This window comes from Amblyomma americanum, chromosome 5, assembly GCF_052857255.1.
Source record: "Amblyomma americanum isolate KBUSLIRL-KWMA chromosome 5, ASM5285725v1, whole genome shotgun sequence".
Classification (NCBI taxonomy): domain Eukaryota; kingdom Metazoa; phylum Arthropoda; class Arachnida; order Ixodida; family Ixodidae; genus Amblyomma; species Amblyomma americanum.
Genome location: NC_135501.1, coordinates 156,112,183 through 156,133,192, shown reverse-complemented (window position 1 = coordinate 156,133,192; position 21,010 = coordinate 156,112,183).

Genomic DNA, 21,010 nt, shown 5'->3' with positions numbered 1-21,010 from the left:
ACCGACGCCGGGGCGGCACCGTACCGGACTGAAGAGCTCAGATGGAAGCCCCATCTGCAAGGATCGAACAGCCCTTTGGTGGTAGTGGCTGCTTACGCAAGCGGCCAGGTTTCATGTAGCGTTGCAAGCCCTCAGCTGCCACTTGGTCTTATCCGCGTCTTACTGTATTTCTTGTTTAGTTCTTATTCAACTTCTTTTTCGTCTGTGTATTTTTGTTCTGTCATGCTCAGGTGCATCGCCTGTTTTGTTGTAGCCGTAGCCTTGCGCTGTCTCGAGCGGTAGCACATGCTTGGCTCCGTTGTTCTGTGATGTGCTCCTTTTAAAGCGTGTTGTGTTGTTTGTTGAGTTGGGTTTTATGGCATATAGGCAACTGGGGCCATCATGCGCCAAGAACACCTTTTAAAGCGTTTTTTGGTTCGGAATGAACCTGTCGTTTGGTACTGACGGTGGGTGTGGCACTCGTCGGGCGAGACCACGGCTCGCGGATCCCCTTCCCTGCAACGCGAGGCCTTCAACACTTTATTAGTAGCCTTCGAACATGGTCGACTTTATCTACCTGGTACGTGGATATAGTCGTGATACTATACGGATACACTTTAATGTTGATATAACATACATTTATGCGTTTACAAGATAGTTTTCACTAATAGAGTGGCCACAGCTGGCAAAAGACAGGGTTAATTGGAGAGGCATGGGAGAGGAATTTTCCCCGCAGTTGGTGTAGTCAGGCTGATGATGATGATGATGACGTTTATACAAGTGAACTTTAGCATTTTTAGGGTGCATGTTTTAGCTTCCGTTTTACTGGGCGTAGATTTTGATGAAGTGGTCCACATATGCAGTGAATTTGCTTCCCGCATTATATGAGCAAACATGACGCCTAAATATTTTATTTTACTGTACTTTTGGACAGTAACATTGTTAACACTGCAAGGAAAAACTAGTGGTTATTTCGCATGTCTATCGATTAAAGTCCAGTGGAATTTATAAATGCAACAAAAACTCGACGGCCCTTAGTCCACAGACGATGCGGAGCAACTGACCAAGGCGGCGATCAGACCTGTGACGAAGCGGAGAGTGCTTACTACCTCTTGCTCTGGACAGACCGCAATTTGAAACTGACCCTGTCAAAGTTGAAAGCTAGAACATTATGCCATATAGCTAGTGCAGCAGTGCTGGTAGATGATCTAGCGGGCATTAAATAGGACGTAGGAGGAGAAAGGAAAAAAAAAGAGCTGAGGTTGAACTGCTGCTGAACGTGATTAGAGAGCGAAAGCTGTGGTGTATGGGGAAAGTAGAAGCGGCTTTGCGTCTGTAACGTTGAGTGCATTCCGCACACTGGATAAGAAGTGCCCAATCTGCCACCCAGGCAGTTGACAGAGAAACTAATGGTTCATCACGAGAGGAAGGTCGCTCAATTAACGCTGTGGCCTATTCTACCGCCCCTTACCGGCGAATCGGTCAAGGTCAAAGGCCAAGTGGTGCGACACGATGGTGGGCCGCATATGGTAAGGCCTATAGCCGCACTAGACCTCTGGATCACTTGAACGTCAACCGGCAACGCATGGTGAACTAGCGTAGTGTAGCTTTCGTTTCAAAAGGGATGTGGCCTCGGCTGGCGCAGGACAGGGTTAATGGGAGGGATATGGCCGCGGTTTTGGCCCTGCAGTAGGACTAGTAAGGCTGCTAATGATGATGATTAATATTTTCTTAGCTTCTGTGGACTCCTTTTTGTTCCTGCCTTCATCGGTGTGGTCCTCTTTGCTGTCTCCAGATGTTCGAGCTTTACAATTCAAAATTGAACTTCACTCTAACATAGTTCAGGTATCTAAGTCAAGCTACTGTGGGCCGAGTTGGGAGCCATACTGAGAGCTGTTTCTGGGAGCCGCATGTGGGTTCTTTAAAGAATGTGGAGTGGCATTAAGTCTACAAACGGGTAGCTTGGTTTCAGAGGTGCGAAACGACCTTCTGTGAGATATATAGCTGATAGCTGATGCGTGCATAATTAGCGTATAATGGACATTGCAAATATAGGGCGAATATCGCGCACTGCGCATATAGGGCACTGCAAAAACAACCACAATTTTTTCGAAAACGTGCACTTTCTATGCTCGAAACTACTTTAGCTTCTGTTCCTTCTCTATGTAGCGCAATTTTTTGCGAAACTCGGTGCGAGAAATTATGCATGATGAAGATATTCATTGAATCAAGTACTTGCTTTATGCAGCCATACACTGCATTGTGACAGGGAAGCCACAGCAATGATTCGGGAGAACAAAAAATAAACTGTCGGCAGCGAAAAAAGTATCGAAATTGAGAAAGGTGCGCTCTTCCGATTTCCTTACCGCGGCATTTCCAGTGACGTCGAATTCGTTACGAATTACGTCGAAGTCTTAAAGCTTACTTGCATCTGATTCATTTTAGTAATCTTACATTTAAAGGCAAATTAGTTACTGAGGCATGAAGGCGTGGTACAAATTAAACATGGGTTCTGAGGGTTTCATTCGACTTGGTCCTTTACTTCGAGTTTTTGTACAAAGATTTTTGAACTATTCCCAACCGAGCGTCTCAATTAGTCGGCGTTGTCTTGACTGGCCTCTTGGAAATGTAAATTTGTGGTTAGAGGGAGAGAAGATGTCATTAAGTCTGAAAGTCGTGCTGTCCAAAATTTAAAAATCGCTCTCCCTCGCTCTGTCTGGGTCCTTTCGAATCAACGACTTCTTTTTTTTTTTGATAGTCTTGAAAGTTAAAAAAAGAGTTTTGACGAACAAGCACAGAAATTAGAGGCGTGTTTTATCAGAGCGTTTTAAATCACAATCTAGCTGTAAAGGCGCCAGTGATCGTTCATGAGGAAGTAGTAAGAGACAGGACTTGGAGACCAAAGAAACGATGAGAAGCGCCTGGCGAGCATCATGAAAAATTTCCCTCAAAATTTCAACTCACTATCAGTAAATTTTCCCCCTAATGACGCTTGCACACTAAGGTATGCGGCACGCGCAATGTTTATTTGAACGTTCTAAGCAATTCGCTAGCTCCTCCACCTGAGATGTCCACTATAGTTGGATATAAATAAAGAACACTGCGGCTTTTCCTAATCATAGGATCTCCTTCCAGCCAGTGGCGTCAGCTGATTCTCACGACCCTGCTAGCATGACAACACATGTTGCGGCGCTACAGTGAAGAGAGGGGGTCTGTCCCCGACCATAAAGGTGGGAAACGATTATCCTCTTCCAGCTACGACCCCTGTTTTGTCACGCTATAGAAGGATCATGAGGAACGGCTGACGCCATTGGCTGGAAGGGGATCCTTTGAGGGGGAAAAGCCGTTGCGTTTCCAAGTTGTATCCGACTTTAAACTACTTGCATCAGGTAGATGACAAATGTTGCCACATGCAAACGGGTGCATGTTTGCCATTCGCCTCGTTTACTTGAAAAGACCCCTTTCAGTTTCCCCCTTTTCAACATACTCCTAGGTATGCGCTCTCTAAAAGTACAAGCTCAACTACGGGTTTTCCAAAGACTATAAAGTGGTTTCTCTAAGGTTGGGCTTAAACGTATCATTATTCCAGGCATGGGGAACAGAATGTACTCAGGCTATTTTTAAAACACGATTTCCCTTTGAAATGGGAAGCTATGTTAGAAATAAATGGCGTCTATACTTCGAAGGCGAAATTAAGATGGTGGTGGAGCAATAGATAGCGGCACTCTCTCCAATGCCTCAGTTACGAGCATCAAACCAACCTCGAGGAATTAATAAGCTGCTAAAATTATTTTCCTGCAAAGAAGTATCCTAGAAAAAGCCATATATCGAACAAAAAAGTGGAGAATGCAACGAAAAGCGTCAATTGTAATCCGTCAGTTTCGCATATGGAATTCTTACGGTGGTGCAAGCTCACAATAAAAGATGACATGGAGCTTAGTAAGTCCTTCAAAAGCTGTAATTACAGAAATTATCTGCTGTGGTTCAAGCCCAAATCTAAGGCAATAGATTTATCCGGTCCTTTTCAGGCCTCTTTGAAGAGAGGACGCCATCAATTTGGTTATTATTACGAGATAGTATGAATAGAACACGATTGTTCACTCAAGAAGACAAGTGTATTATCACCTTCACTCGTTTCCTGTGACACTGTCGTTTAGAGAATTATCGCGAATTTTTCTAGAATGAGATATAAACAGTTATAGGCCACATGTGAAATTATTCTTATTCCAATTACTTGCCGTCGTTGTGTGAGCGGCGATTATATTCGTTGTAACCTTGTTATCCATGGTGCACGTCCCGTTGTTTTTGATTTTTCGCTTTGTTTATCTGCAGTCTGCAACGTCTAGAAGTATACCTGCTTTTTTTTTCATTTCTATGGTGCCTATGGTTTCTCTTTATTATTCGGCCTCAGCAAAGTAAATTAAATTCACGTATCTAGGAGTATATCGTGGCATTGAATTTAATTTTTAAGCCGTTATAAAACCGGTCGAGCCCGCCTAAGTACTTGAAAGGCATCGAAATAGCTTTCCATTGGTTTTGCTTATTGTGGCTGCCTCAAACGTGAATAGATATAATGTGGTGTGGGTCGGCTTGTATATAAAGAAAACGGTGGATATTTCGTCTCTCAGTTCTATTGCTCTTCTAACATCGAAGATATTTTATAGGAGGACATTTTCAGAAATTTTCTAACTCCATGAAAGGAGTACTTTCTCATTGTAGCTTTTGTGGCTTCTATTTGTTATTTACCCCCGCTATACTTTTGTATTTCAATTAGTGGACATATCCTTCTTGACATGATTTTGGATGTGCAGCTGTTTCCTATAAATTTAGACTAAAAAAAAAACAGCCGATAGAAAATATTATTTACTTGCCTTCTGAGATTTACGATTGTCGTCAAAAAGAACGACCTGAATTTGTCACATATTCCTTGCCTGAACAAAAAAAAAAGAATATGTCGACACTTCAGAATAAAGAAGAAAGTTTTTATGCGCTGACAGATTTGAGCGGCTTTGTGTAAAAAGAACAGGCTTGCCGAACCGTCGCTCGTTTCGCAACTCAAATTGCAGCGTGGCTTTCTGGAGATTTACTTGGCTTTGAGCGTGGCAGAAGGAACGCACTGTCTCAGAGTCGCTTTGATGGAAGACAGAGTACGGTGTGCGCAATGTGTGGTTCCTTTTCCAGCAAAAAACAAAAGCGCCATCCTTTCACAACCATACCTCGAATACGGCTGCTACGCTAGCATATTTACCTTCAGTTTCTTCGTTAACCGTTTCAGGTCAAAAAGAGAAGACGCTTAGAGCTTCACATTCCCCTGGCTGTACCTTTCAGCGTGTTTCAGAATCAAAATCTCCCCAGCCTGCGTGGAAACACTTTTTACATATAGCCTGTCAAGATTGCTTTTTGTACTGGGAACAAATGCGCTACAAGCGACAAAAAGGACACATACACAGCGCATTTGTTCCCAGTATGATCAACCAACTAGCCCCTGTAATAGCTTTGCTGCTTTTTGTAGCAGCGTGTAGACGCTATATACCAAATTGTTTTAGCATAGCTTTCGCGATCAGCTGTGTGCTTCGATAGAGGATCATTTCTGAAATTTCGGCACCACAATGGCCGCCATCTACACTGTGCTATTGCAGGTTGCTCTTCTCTCTCATAACTAAGACTCCTTAAGAGGCGGCGGGAGAGGGCGAGTAAGAATTGAACTGAAGGAAAATGTGTTCCCATTCGCGGAGCTGTCACGCTTTCCCGCGAAATCCTGGCGATCCAATCGACGACTCAGGCTCGAGAGATTAATGGCAGCGGCCAGCCACGTGGATCGGGGCCTCATTGAGGACATAAAAAACAAACCAAAAAAAAATCTACGGAGGTAAAGAGAGGGTGGGCTATGGGCGGGCACCGCTGATATCCGTACGGCGTGACCCTTTGTGGGATCGGCTGCGCCCTCCACAAATCGGCGGCTTTCTGCTTTCTTGTCCTTCAGGGATGCCATTACCAGACCCGCAATTACGAGCGGGGATTTAGAGTGCCTCTGGCTTCTTGATGCGTTATCTAGTGTGTTTTTATATTGCTTTGATTCGCTCCAGAAACCCACTTCGCCGACGTCAGCGGGAAGCCACACAGGTTCTCGTAAAGACATCTGTTTCCACTTCCCGCCCTTGAGTGGATCTCTTTGCTGACTGCTGTCGTTGCGTTGTGTCGGCCACTGAAAGCCTTAGTTCTCTTTGTTTCTTAGATGCTATAATGAAAACGAACGGGATTTATCCTCAAAGTTCTCTTGCTTCTGCCAAATCGAGTGCCGCGCCAAAATAAAGGGTGGTACTACAGGCACCCTGAATAGACAAGGGAAGATCACCCTTGAAAGCGAATAAAGTCTGTTATATGCTGCCTGAAAAAAATAAAAAATAGTAATAATAGCTGTTGATGCCTCATTCCTTGAAACTGTAATGGCCATCCTGTCGGCAAGCTCTCAAAAGGGCTTATCACTTCATAAAAATATTAGCGTTCGGCCTTCCTTGACATATATTGTTAAGCGGAAGTTTGGAAACCTTGATCGAATTCAAACAATACAACATTACATTTTGATATTATATATGACAAAAAATTATATTAAATTACAATGACAGAAATAGAGCGTGCAAGGCGTCATATAGAAAACCATGGAGATATGCCGGGTCATTAAGGCGCAATTTGCCAACATTTGCAGTGCACAACGTATACCTACAAATTTTGAGTTCAATAAAACAGATTGCATTTGCTTCGGTCCTCATATTTCTCTTCAGGTGTTATCTGCGAGGGAAATATTGGGTATACAAAATAATGTAGAAGCCTGCATCAAACTTCACTTCGTTTGAAGAGAGATAACGTCGAATACCTTTGTTCAGTCACCTTCTTACATGAGAATTTTCTTAAGGTGGTCGTTCCGCTAGGACGTATACTCTGCACGTAGGGAGCTTCACCTTTCGGCAAAGCACTTTGTCGAGAAAAAGAAGCCATATTTTAGGGTTTTTTAGGTTTTGTACATGAAAACTGCCTTCTTTCATCTGTTTTTGCTTCTGACAAATAAGAATCCGTTGTGGCTTTTGCAACACGAGTATCATTATGTAAAAGAAAATCGCGGAGAAGGCCGATAAACTATTCAGGCCAGCAAATTGGGGAGGCCAAACTGTTCGTCTGTTTCTACTCGAGGATAGGCTGCAAGCGTTATCAGTGCTTTCTAGCTTTTTAATAAGGCGCAGGGCACTGGGAATAGCTCTGATGTGGCTTGGGGCGTGACATTCGTGAGGGATGCTTGAGCGAAAAAGCTTTCTGGTGTGACCCCGATGAATATCGAAAGCAGCGCGGGGATAAGCTGGACGCACACAGTGGGAGTGTACACTTCCGTCAGGCACTGAAAGAACATGTCCAGGAGTCATTTCCACTTCCTGTCACCAAAGCGAAAGCAGATAAGGAACGCTTAAACAGAATCATTGCCAATAACGGCTCAGCTTGCAGAAGTTTCATAAATACTTTACAGGTGTAGGGACGTGAAAAGAGTTTCTTGCAGGGCTCCGCAAGGGTCTGTATTCGGTACGGTTTTGCTTTCTATGTTTGTGAATGACCGCCCTCAAGCCGTTTGATTTTCAAAGGATCTAATCTACGCGGATGACACTGCTCTTTTGTATTCAGTTGAATCGTTCTCGGTCTTGCAAAGCAAGATAACATCAGAACTGTCTAATATTTCCTCATGGTTTTCTGCAAATACACTAATAATAAATCTAGATAAGACTAAATATGTAGTATTCCGCTCTAGGAGAAGAACATTGACAATGGTACAATTTACATATCATTAAACAACCGTAGGATTCAGCACGTGTCTTCTTACAAATACCTCGGCGTCATCTTTGAACAACACCTGCATTGGCAAGAACACATCGGAAAGTTAGGCAAAAAGATAGCTTTCAGCTGCTACTCATTATTAAGGCAAAGAAATATTTCCGTACAATCTACTTCCTTCCTTGTGCTTTTCGCTGTTTCACTGTCACATTAGCTATTGCCGTGAATTGGGTTTCCAAGCATACAAAACCTATTTAGTTCCCATGCTGAGACTGCAGAAGAGAGCATTGTGGGTAATGGACCATGAATCTTCCAAAAATAGTTGCAGTTGTCTATACAAGGAGCATTGCATTGCATAATATTATTTGATTCTATGCTTAATTACAATGTATATGTATTGGTAAATAAAAATATTAACACTAATACTCCTCTACTACTGAGAGTTTTCTTATTACCGTACCGTAACACAAGACATGCATTAAACGGAAGTTTCTATTTGCCTGCCTGTCGCAGTGTATACGGGGAACGCTTAGTTCAATTTTCCGGCGAAAAAGTCCGAAACACAGTGCCTGTTAATGCGAAGCTTGACAAGGAATTTAAGACGTGCTGCAAGTTTTTTTTATTAATAACCAGGAAGGGCCCGGACCTCCACTTTTCTTAAAGGTTTGTTGACATTCATGAACATTTGTTCCCTGTTTCTTATAGTTCTGTGGTTATTATTTTTAACTGTTACTTCAAGTGAGCATTTGTTTTCGTAGCCATTCTTTATGAATGTTTGTGTTTCTTTTTATTTTTATTTTTTGCTCATTACGGCTGTCTGGTTTATTTCATTTTGTTTTTGTACTGGACCGTTTCACTAGCGGCACGGCTATCGGTCCAACTATTTTTTATGTAATGCCCTGTACTTTCAATGCAAAGAATGCTTCAACTTTGGCTTTGACTTCATGAACAAGCCTTTTCTGTGACTTCATCGTTCAGGATTTAATGCGCTGGGCCTACATTCGCCCGCGGCCATTTTGTTCACTGCGCTTCAAAGGTGGTTCTGCCGACCATTCCATCCATCCTAACGAAGTGACCGAACCTCTCAGAAAACACCAGAACTCTCAATTTTAATGAGCTTTGGCAAGAGTTGCTTACTAATACAGAGCAAAATATTATTGACATGTAACTGCTATGTCTAGAAGCAAAATTTTGACGTGAAGTTCTTGAACGCACTAATAAAGATGTGTGAAGCACGGCCCCAATATAACTCCTTTCTTCACCTCGTCTTTTTAAACAAAGATAAGTTCCCCGTTTTCGTAAAAATTCGAGTAGTAATCATTGTATTCTATGCGCATGTTTGAAAATGCTAAGGAGCGTCTAATGACAAAGCGGTTATTAATTGAAGGAAACCAACTTCACAGGTTGTTTGATTTCGATGTCCGCTAGGATTTCTTACCTTACTTACCCATTCACGTCGCTGTACATTTCCAGTTATTTCAACATCAATAGCGTCAATGGTTTTACTTAAGAACAACGCAAGGATGTCGCGGTCCTAATCCTTCTCTCACACGGCGTTTTTTATGGCCTATTTAATGACATAAGCCCCTTTTCACTGGTTCTGGCCGTTTGGTTCTAATTTCACCACACAATTTTAAAACGAGGGCTAAATAATTCATATTTATTTCAATCCTGTTGAAAAAACTGTCATAAACTACCAGCATCGAACTGGGGAACCCCAGATCTCACATACAAAATTTCATCTACTAGCTATGAGCCTGACCTGCAGTCAGCATTACTATATCTTTTAGCGCCTTTTAACCAAATCACCTGAACGAAAAAATGAAACTCTAAGGAACAGCCGCGCGTTTATCAGTTTGCTTATTACCAACATCTGAAATATTATAGAAACAGTAAAAGCTGATGTAATAGGATGATTTGGGAGGAAGCATATGCATAGTATACGTGATTTCATAATTAAAGCGGAGCTCATAAGTGACTGCGTTGTTCACATACTGCGAACTGCTGCTTCGCTACCACTGCATGCGTCGCAGAAAACAAGAATAAGTGAGGCTTAGAATACAATACAAGTTTCAAAGTTTATAACCACCAAAGACATTGGCCAATTTTCCTTCCAATTCATGGGTATTTTTGCTTTTCTTGGTCAAAAAGTCTAACGTTAGAGTTTCAACTGGATGCCCCTCCACAAGGCTCCATTAGGGCTTACAGTCTTTACGAGAAGTTAGTTTCGAGCAGATTAAGTTCACAAAAATTTTGCATTGCGGTACACTAAGAAAGTGTTCAAGAAGTACGGCCTGCAAGAGTGTAACTTTAATTCTTAATTTTGGATGTAACTTTAAAAAAGGTTCTGGAGGGACTATATGTCGGGATACCATCTTCATACGAAAATCCGCAGCCCTTCACAGCAATAGAATACCTCCACGAAAGGCATCAGTGTAGAAGTAATACTCTGCGTCACCATCATTCAATATGCTCCTTAGCCACTGAATACTTGCCTCTAAAAACCAATAAAATGACATTTGATGCATAATTACTTTCCATTCATCAAAAGAGGAATCGAATCTATGCGCTGTTGCATGCTGCCGTCTACATTCGGCTTCCGTGTTCAAAGACGAGGTAAAGGGACGCATATGTTGTTTGAACCGCATCACCTTAGATAGGGTGAACCCAAAAAGAATATTTTCTGAAAACAAAATGCACTCTTAAATTAATCTCAACTTTTGTATCTTATATTTCTGTCTGTAACCAAAAAGTTAAAAAGATCAGGTAGAACATGTAGACCACACCTTATAGACACGATATGTAACTTATTTGTTAGGTTTTAGAAAGCTGGCGCTAAAGCACGAGGCCTGCATTTAAAACAAGAAGGACTAAAAACTGAGCAAGTTCTTCTTTAGCACACTTCTCTTTATAAAAGGGAGCATCCCTGCTTGCTGTAAGGGGGTATGCCTGTTGCTATTTGTTAAAGTTATGCTCCAGAACGTTACACGGGGGGAACTAAACTCTGATGAAAAGGCGTGGCGCAATGCAACACTAAAAAAGGGATGCTGGGTAGATAGAGGCATGAGCAAACGGACACATCGGATCGCAACAGGTTCGAAATCATAGGCCTACGCGGAAGGCAGTACGTTTTTCTCGTAACAGGCGCACACCACTCACCGTCGAAGTCCGTGAGTACGCCAAGAGAAGTGTGACAATCAACGTAACTGTTTTTTACTATTCTTGCTAGGCACCTTTGGTAACCCTCCAGGCTCTGCATTGGGCACAGATGATTCCGCACATAACGACTTGAAATTCGGCTGTTTGCTCTCTCGTTACTTGAGCTACTGATTCTGCAGCTTCTCTTTTCGCCGCGTAGTGACCCTATATAGTGTCGTGTGATTGCGTGCATACCGAGCAACGAAGCGATTTTTTTGGCAACTATTCAAGATAGAAGCAACTGAACTGAGATGCAGTTAATAAAAAACTGTGCCGTCGCGCTATTATGGTCGATTGTTTTGCACTCGACGGGTTATATCAGCGACCCGCTCAGCCTCATAATTGCAGGACTGCATGAGTACATTACGGGTTCGAGCAGTGTTTTCTCGACAACTGCTAGATTTGGTTTTTCTGTGAAGGTTGCGGTTTAAAAGTTTTAGAATTGAACTAATGATCTTGTGCAGTTTCCTGCTCCTGTAGTGCACGAATATTTTGCTTGAGAGCAGGCACTACGTACAAAATCTTTTCCTTTCGAATTCCTTGTTGGGGTGAATAGCATGCACTACACGATGTCGCCCCTTTTCACAGTGGGCGCTCACGGGGCTTAGAGCCACAAAGGTTATGCTTCGACTGTGCTGCTAGGCCTCCAAAAATCCGATTACGTCGCAAAGAGAGTTTCGCGTGTTGAATGGACGAAAAATTATAAAAGAGAGCAGAATTTATTTTCCGCGAATGAGCCGTACGAAAGCCAATTAGCATAACAGAGGTCGTTGCATACTTATTGGGTGCTAAGCCGCCAGGTGCAGATGTGGCAGGGTTACACACCTACGTGTGCCTCCACAGGTGTTCAATGGAATGTGCACAGGTCCTCGAAGGTAGGCATTCAGTCGCAGTCTCGCGGGGTAATCAAATCAGCGCGTGGAATGCGTGGAACGCAGTTGTCGAACCCGACGGCAAAAGCTTGTCTTTGTCAGGGCAGGAAGTCTGGAATTTCGGCTGCGAGAAAGAATCTGTCCATCTCCATTCTGACGGGGAAGCAGGCCCTCTGGCAAGCGACCAATCAATTAAGAGAAAGGCCTCTGCTGCACCGCACAAAAGCGACGCACTTTCAGAAGTATTTATCCCGTCAAGCAGAATTACAGACAATAATAAATTACCTGCCTTGGCTCGAAAAAGGCTTACGCCAAGTTCACGCAGTGGGTGACGATTCAAGAGTTCTTTCGCGTAAATAAATTGAGAGCAATATTTATGAAATTTTTTGCTGAAGCCTACAATTTAGGTATTTGATGGTGAAATTAGGCGTTAGTTTTCATGTTAGCCTACGTCATATGCGCAATGTGTTTAATTTTTCACGTTATGCTTATTGTTTTGCAGTTAATGCAGATCTGTTTAGTTTCTCTTGAGTGTCAATAATTGATTTCATATAAATTATTGTCCGAACATGTCTTTTTACGTCTTGGGCTCGTGCAGACTTGCGAAACAGCGCATGATAGTCATATTTCTGTAAACTTCATCTTTCAAGGAGTCAAGAGCCACCTCAAGAAGTTATGATCTCTTTTAGTGCCCTCTTCTGTGTAAAAATCAAGTTAAGAAAGTAACTTAATTCCTCAAAATTACTAAAGAGAAACCCAGAGAGCTAGGCGCCACGGCTGTACATGAGATAGGGCATTTGCCAGCCAATTTGCGGGCCATTTCCGCGGCGCACGTAATAGTTTTGCTTAATCGTTGTAACGCTGACATGCAAGCAGCACATATTCTACACTGTAACAAATCTGACCTCATTTTTTCCTTGGCAAGCAGGCGGAAAAATTGACATACCATTACAATAGCAGGTAATCTGATGTGTGAGCGCAGGTCTTCACCTAATTTAGTTTGGCCTCACTTCGGGAACTTCCAGCTGTCCATTCGTGTACTTTCGCCATAGCAGGTAGCGTTTCGCTTTGATACTACATGTCGCCGGTCACCTGTCAGGTGACAGGGTGAAGTGTGAGTTGTCAGACGGCGTGTTACGCCGACTACACCGACGCGTAGTGGCACAATGCATGTTAAGCTGCTAGCCAGACTCCAGGACCTTCGAATGGCATCCACGTTTCAGGTGACGCCAGCAAAGCCGACACCGACGACTGCGCCGACGCCAACGGGCGCCTAAGGGCTGCGCTGTAAAACATTAGCCGCCACACTGAAACTAGAGCGGCGAATTGCGGAAGTTGATGGTGAGGACGAAAATTTTGATTTAACACTTCACGCTTCATAAGCTTCTTCTGTGAACGGTGCCTCTTCACAGCCCTCTATAGTAAATGCGACCTTTTGTCACATATAATAGGGAGTCTAAAATAAAATTATGAACGAAAGAGGCTTGAAGAAGACGACGAGGTTGGCGATAAGGATGACGTGGATTAACCGAAGACTAAAGAAGATAAAGAAGAAGCATTCGTTGAGGTGGAAAGAGATGAATGGTGGAGAGAAAAAGAAGACGACGACGACAAGGCATACGTGGACAAACGCTAAGGCTAAAACGGGCGAGGGAGAGCGAGGAATGGGGAGAGGGGGAGAACAGAGAAGCGGAGGCTCCGGCGGGTCAGGGACACTTCGGCTGGATGAGAGCGACGCCGGCTGCTGCTCCGGTGAGCTCGCGTTCTACGGCTTCGCACCGTGGACTTACTGCCATTCCTGAGCCCGTTCCGGGGAGTTAACTGAGGACGTTACCACCTGCTTAGGCCAGGGGTGTCTCCAGCGCTCTTACCAACCATCCGGGTGGTGCCCCCAACGCCAGCAACACCGGCAACACCTCCGCGGGCGCTTGGACCGGGAGCTTGTACGACGCAGCTAGCGACGCCGCCAGCGACGCCAGCCCAAGCACGTCGAACGCCGCCTCGACGCAGGATACTGGATCCAAAGAACGCCGCAGCCGCACCGAACACCGACCGCTAACAGTAGAACGCTAGAAGTAGACGCTGATAGCAGTGTTCCCGGCTCGTGTGTAGTTATAGTCTGTGTTTTGTGCTAGTTTGTTAGTTTTGTGTGCTAGTGTGTGTGTCACGTTGGGTGTATTAAATGTGCGTTTGCGTGAGTAGACCTGTCGCCTAGTCCATTCTTTCGTCCCAAATACTCACCGGGGAGATTCGTGACACTGTAATCTGCGGAACCCTTTAGCGTGTCTGTGCCCCAATAGAACCTTCCTTAAAGAGCAGGCAAGGGTAGGGAAATGAGTTCTCGTTATAACATACTAATGGAGGTAGCCAGCAGTTAGCGAAACCAAACCAAGCATAGAGGATGCTTCTGTCTTTTATGTTTGGTGGTTTTGGTCAAAGGGAAACAAATAATTTATTGGAATGAAAAGGAGTAGAGATCAAATATAACTGATTATAAGTTTCAAGAGAAACCCGCATGCTACCAGCTGGACTCGAACCCGTGACCTCTACTGTTAGAGAATGCCGTCTCATTTAGGGTAAAATTTCGAAGTAATTTTACTGTACACAAGAGAATTTTGTGCTCGGCTCTAAAAACAGTTTTCTTAAATTTTTCCAATAGATAATTTTTCCAAAGCACTTTCTCGGAAATAAATTGAGACTATAATTCAAAGTACAACTCTAGTTCATGAATACTTATCTTTCAGCTATACACTGATAATGTTAATTATCGATTGATCAAAATTACCAATTAAAAAAAATATGCCATGCGCTTTCCTTGATTTGGTTGGCTTCCTTCATCCGCTAAAAGTTTTGGCAAACATAGGCAGGTATTCAACACTTTTTGCGTTCGAGATATGTGGCCAAAATGAATTGAAAATATTTTTATATACGGCAGCTTTTTTACGCAGGAGAAAAATACGGATGTATGTGTTTTTTTACGGCATGAAATTATTCAGTACCATCTTTTGCATGACAGTTTCATGCCTAAAATTTTCCTATGTAGCATTCTAGCCTGTGTACTTTCTAGTATCATTTTTTTCTAACATCCTCTACTGAGGTTAAAACGAGCTCGTTTAATAAATGATGCAGAGCTGGACGGTCGTAGGTGGCGGTGGATGCGGAAGCGTAGAAGCGGTAGTGGTGACGGAACGCGCCAAAGAGATAAGCTGAGATAAGACGCGAAAAGCCATTGCCAAGGTGGGCGCACAGCACAAAAAAGGTCTGTTGAAGGGCAGTCTTTTAACGACATTTTTAACTCCGCTTCATAAACCTGCTAGTTCCACAAAACATTCTTCCTCTTCCGACCTTCCGCACTATCTCCTTTTATGAAACCAAACGAGTTCACCGCGCAAATCATTACTCTTTGTAATGAGGAGCCGACTTCTCCCATGTGGCACACTCGGCACCGTGAACCGAACGGCACCTTGATAAAGAGGCGTATACAAGGCCTTATCTCTTTCACGCCATATGCACTGCGCAGAGCTGTGGCGCCAACGGGATCGCGTGGATAGATTAAAGAGAAGATAAAAAACGACAAAACAGAACTAGAAACGATGTGCAAGGAAGGCTATTGGGAAAATAGGTGTGAGGAAAGGTAGCGCAACCAGTCGCGTTAAAGGAGTCGATGAAGAACGGACTCGGCAGTGAGGATTGCGAGGGCTAGGAACAGGACGCCGGGTATTGGAAAGCTTTGATAACTTTGCTGCGGCCGTAGCGTGTAGTGGGATTGGGCCACGTACCCGCAACACATGACAACAAAGAAATTATCTTCCACTGGCAGCTGTACAAGTCGTGTTAAGAAACTTTTCAAGAAGGATTGCGGTTGTCTAGGATAGGAAAACTTAAACCTGGAAAGCGTTACCAAGTCGCGTGGTTTCCACAGGTTGGCACAGCCCATTCAAGAAGCGGGCGACACAGTCGTCCAAGTAAATAAATGAGAAATATTCTTGAACACTCGGTTAAAAATTTGTTCAGCCATGAGCCAGATATACATTTCTGTGTATCCGATTAAATCAATAAACTCACGCCTAATGTATTTCTGAGATGAAAGTCTTATGCCTTTTGATGTCAATTCGTGAGAAATTATAAAAACGAAATATTTTTATGATGTATTTATCTTGCTACGAATAAAAATTGCAGTTATCTTCTCTTTTTTATAAAAGCTGCATTGCGGCCAGCTAGAGCTTCCTTGAAAGGTCCACCGTAAGCTTAGGAGTACTGCAAAGCCCAATTCAACATATTTTCTTTAACACTGAGCAGATTCCAGATTCATATCGCTGATGCTTTTCTACAGCCCATCATAGAGTAATTCCATTGCGAAATAAGTTCGCACCTAAGGCTGTGATCAAACGACGGTAGTTGACGCCTGGGTGTTTTATAATCAAGGCCCAGACGTGCTTTTTCTCAGCCTGCCCTTCCGTGCGCCAACCCTTAATCCGCACTGATTAATCTTGGGGCACACGGCCTTCAACTGTCAAACTTCTGGCGGGCTCCATATTCAGAGGCAGCCCCCACGAGTTCTTCACGATTAACCTCTCGATGGAGGGGGGGGGAGTAATCTTTAGATCAAACGGTGAGGAAATAAGACACGAAGTGTGCAATGCAATAGAAAGTCTCTTGAGTGAGCCTCTGGTGGCTTTTCCTAGAGCAGCCCCAACACGCCTAACGTCGTGACGAGGGAAGACGGCAGAAGCCTGAACCGAATGAAACATTCAGTTAGAATGCACTCGCAGTGCATGCTTGTAAAACTTCAATCTACTCAAATTTGTTTTCGTACTGTCAGCATTGTTCCACCACTATACCGGTTATTAAAAGAAGGTGGAAGGATAGAGGGTGTATCAAGTACCGTAGCCTTATAAACACACTCTTACCTTTAAAGCAGACCAAAAATGTGGTGAGAGAGACTATCCAGCCTTGATTTTGCCTCGTAGCGCCTTGCAAGCGGTTCAAAATTTATTGTATTTTTGCTCGCAGCCACGAGCAAAGCAAGAGTTCCTTTATTATAGTAGGCAATATTTGAACTGCGCATGGCGTGGCTTTCAATAAAATATCCGCCAGGTAATTGTTTGCAACGTACACGGTCCTGTCTTGGTTATTTTACTTTTGCGAGACTGTGTTCCTGTTCATCAAACTGTGCCAATTATAATCTACGGATACTTCTCCGCATTGAAGATATGCATTGCTCTTTCTCGGTATTATACTGCGTTATCACTGCTGTCTTGTGTTCTGGGTTGTCGGGTTTTTATTCAGGATAGCGTCTGCAGCTGGCGTTGCCTTAATCCCTGCTTGTCAAAAATTTTATTGTTATTTAAGCTTGTTTTGAGTTCTACCAAAGCATAGGGGATTGTCCTCGGAATGTCGACGACAATCTTAGCGCATCTGCAGCCCCATCGGATAGTGCACGTGATATCCCAATACTACACCTTTTTTATGTACGGGCTGTGGGTGCCTGTTCGAACTTAATGCAGCACTCCGCGCACCACTCTTTTAGCAGAACTAACAAATTGGCACCCAATATTCTTTTTGCAGCTACGCTCGCATCGCCGGAGATTCGAATGCATAGTCTTTATATTTTACCGGGACTCAAAACTAGAACTGCACAATGAGCGTGGTTCGCATTTTTCTGCGCTTGTGCATAGCTTTACCCTTATAATTGTACCACGACCACGGGCTTTTGATTAACAAAACGACTTCTACACACACCGTTGTGAGCCGTGTGCCCCTTGTGATTGATTAAGTGGGTACTATCTCAGACTCGAAGTATCATTCCCAGAAGACCTGCACAGCACCACTTGTTTTGAAATAACAAGAACTAAATGCAACCAAGTATACTGAAATGAATGAATGATTGCCATAAATTCTTCTAAGGGCACATTTTTTTGTGTCTCATACATGAAAAACGACGCATGGGCGTCCGGAGGTTAGACTGAGAGCTTCACTCAAAACTTACGATTGGCACTGGGCTTAGCCCACCTTAACAGAGGCCCCGAGAAACACTTTGATAATAGTGAAAGTCATCTACAACAGCCTAAATTCCCCGCAGTTCACAGGATGATAACCACCTTTCACGCAAAGCAAGCTCGAATTTTTCACTTTTTTGTTCGTGCTTTCCATAAAAGTGCGTGGAGCATTTATTTCCCAACCATTAGCGCTTATGTAACATCCAACATCACCGCTCCTTCTTCGGCGATTAGTTGCATAAAGGGCTAAGTCAAAGTACGCCGCTCGCATGCTCAGGAACAGTAACCTTTCCTACGACGTAGTCGACTGCATAACTACAAACCAACAATAGCAACGTGTCGGTGTATACTTGCCCCTTGCGAGTGCAGCATCACCAGCAACTTACGATGCCTTGCAAGCAAACGATGTTTCCAACGTTCAATAGGGATGCTTGAAAGATTAGGCGCACCAGTTAGAAAGGCAGAAAACGTGTGGCAAACTCCAACACAAAGGCTAAGTCTACCTACATGCAGAATTCGATTCCCCGTGCCGGACCTCTGCTCTGGCGTGGGAAGAAAACATTCCTCTAACATCCAGGTATGAGCATTATGAAAGAACCACGCGAAAACGCGTCGTTTCGTTCTAGGAGCAAACTTAAAGCTGCTTTTTTAGAGTTTCGGCATGCATCCATTTGTTTGCGTGTCGGCTCCTTGGGAATGAGGGATGTTATGCAGAAAACACCGAAGTGATCGTTCTCTCAGAATGGATTTTGTTTTAAACCGAGATTAAACTACTTACGCTGCTTCCCCGATTCAATGAGAGGGAAATATGCTTTGTTCATAGCAACGACCTCATTTTTTGTTTCATTTATTCGGAGAGAAAGAGAAGCGCAGATAAGATGAATAGTTCAGAGTCTGCAGTGCCTCAACCGAAAAAAGGACTATAATATCGTCTCAAGTTGTACTAGTGCATAGCAGCAAATTAGGCAAAAGCAAGAATAAAAATAAACTTAGCAGAAGCACGACCCTACTGAAAAAGATTGTATAATGCAATAACCTAATACCGGCTACCTCACACAAATTTCATACAAAGTATATGATAATTATAAGAAGTTTGTATTACACACCGCATCAGGTCATTGCATCATGCAGCTTTTATCAGTGGGCTAGGCTTCAGGCTTTCCATTTTCCTCAGAGAAAAAGTCTTCTAAAAACTTAAGCGTTTGCTGTCGTTATTTGGTACGAGTAATTTGCTTTGGTGTTATTTAAAAAGGGCACAGACACGTCTTCACGTAGACTGCAATACAGAGAGTAGGATTTCGCTCTGTAGGTTTGGAGGTGTGAACCATTTTTTACACCAGAGTCAGCAAAGATTACTGAGACACCATACGCATATATATATATACATATATATATATATATATATATATATATATATATATATATATATATATATATATATATATATATATATATATATATATATATATATATATATGTAATTTAAACGTCGTGCTTTGTCAGAGTTTATTTTTTACATTCCTGCCAACCCGGTCTTCAATCTAAGGTAAAACGAAGTGATTCCTGGCTCGAACTTGAAGAACAAAAGTGTTCAGTTTGCTCGCTAGGTTCATCTGACTTTTTTTTATACTTTATAATGCTGGCGACTACATAAAAATGAAAAAAAAACAATAACTGCACGAAAACTTGGCGTACCTAATTTTCTTGACATCGAAGGAAAAAAGCTTAGAATTCTACAGAGCAACCAAATATATTTGCGTTGCAACTTCTTAAGTGAGTTCAGCAGGCCTGAAGAAAAAAGACAAATGCAATTTTATTAACATTTCTTATAAAATTTTTGAAGCACAAACACGATATACCTGGAACGTTTCTTTTTGTGCATGGGTTATTGACACAAAGTTTAAGGAAATCAAACAACCTACAGGAAGTGTTAAAGATCGCAGCGACGGGAACGAGCATTCTGCAATAAACTGCGCTTTTCGAAATGTATGGCCACTCCGAATATTCCGTTTTTATACATTTTTAGCCTACGGTCAAATATCTTATTTATTCGCGTTCAGCAAACTTTTCTGCCGAGCAACGCAGTATGATGGGGCGCAAGAAAAAAACAGCTGAGTAGCTAGCACGTACTGACCTAAAAAGCAATGCAAGAATAACCAATGCAAACGTTTTGAATTCTGGTGCAAATTTAAGTAAAAATTGATCCTAACCGCTTCCATTAAAATGAGCTAATATTCTTAATTAAGAACATACACAATAGCTACGTAAACAAAGCAAGTAAGAAGGAACTAATCTGATTATTTACGACGCAATCTTGCTGACAGACGGTATGGCAGGCAAAGGAATTGAGTGACTGCACAAATCCCGGCGGCGCATCATTATTTTAATTGATCACAAACCGCTAATGAGGAAACGAAGTCTGAAAATATTAAGAAAAAATATCAAAAGCAGCCTGTCCGTACAATAGATAGGGGGCGTTTTGCATGACTCTAGAAATGGACATCCACTCCATTCCTTCTCTTGGTCTTCTGCGAAACACCCGGAACAAGCCACACGAGCATTTCTCACCCCCTCTCTCCAGCCTCTGATTATGATGAGCGCCTCTATTCAGAAACGAACAGTTCCTCTTATTCTTCATTTCAGCGTTGAGAACGCTTAAACACGTGCAAGCCCTTTTAAAGCAAAGAGGTATGAAAAGTTCGACGCCACATTTCTATCTCTGTTCCTACTGCTGTACGCTAAAATTTATGTTGAGTCTTGCTCCCTTGATGCTTGTACGGCCCTGCAGGGCTTGTATTCGCATTACAATGGCGGCCTTTTTATATGGCCTTTCTTTATGCGTTTCATGAGAGGAGAAGCCGACATCCTCCTTCTGCACTTTATTTCGTCGCCCTGCTTGCTGATTCAATCCTGGCTGCGTTATGTTCGGAAGGAAAGCGATGACAAGCTGCATTCAGCCCAGCATGCTGAAAGTATTTTCGTCAAACATGTCTCGTGCATTCAGGTGTCGTTATGCAGATGTCTTTCGAACCCAGCAGTAGAGGACAGAGGTTCACACGTGTATCAGCACGACGCCCCTATATTGCGTGACCGAAAAGGTGAACTTTTTCTAGCTCTTTTTTTTGCTGCATTTTTGCAGTGGGAAAC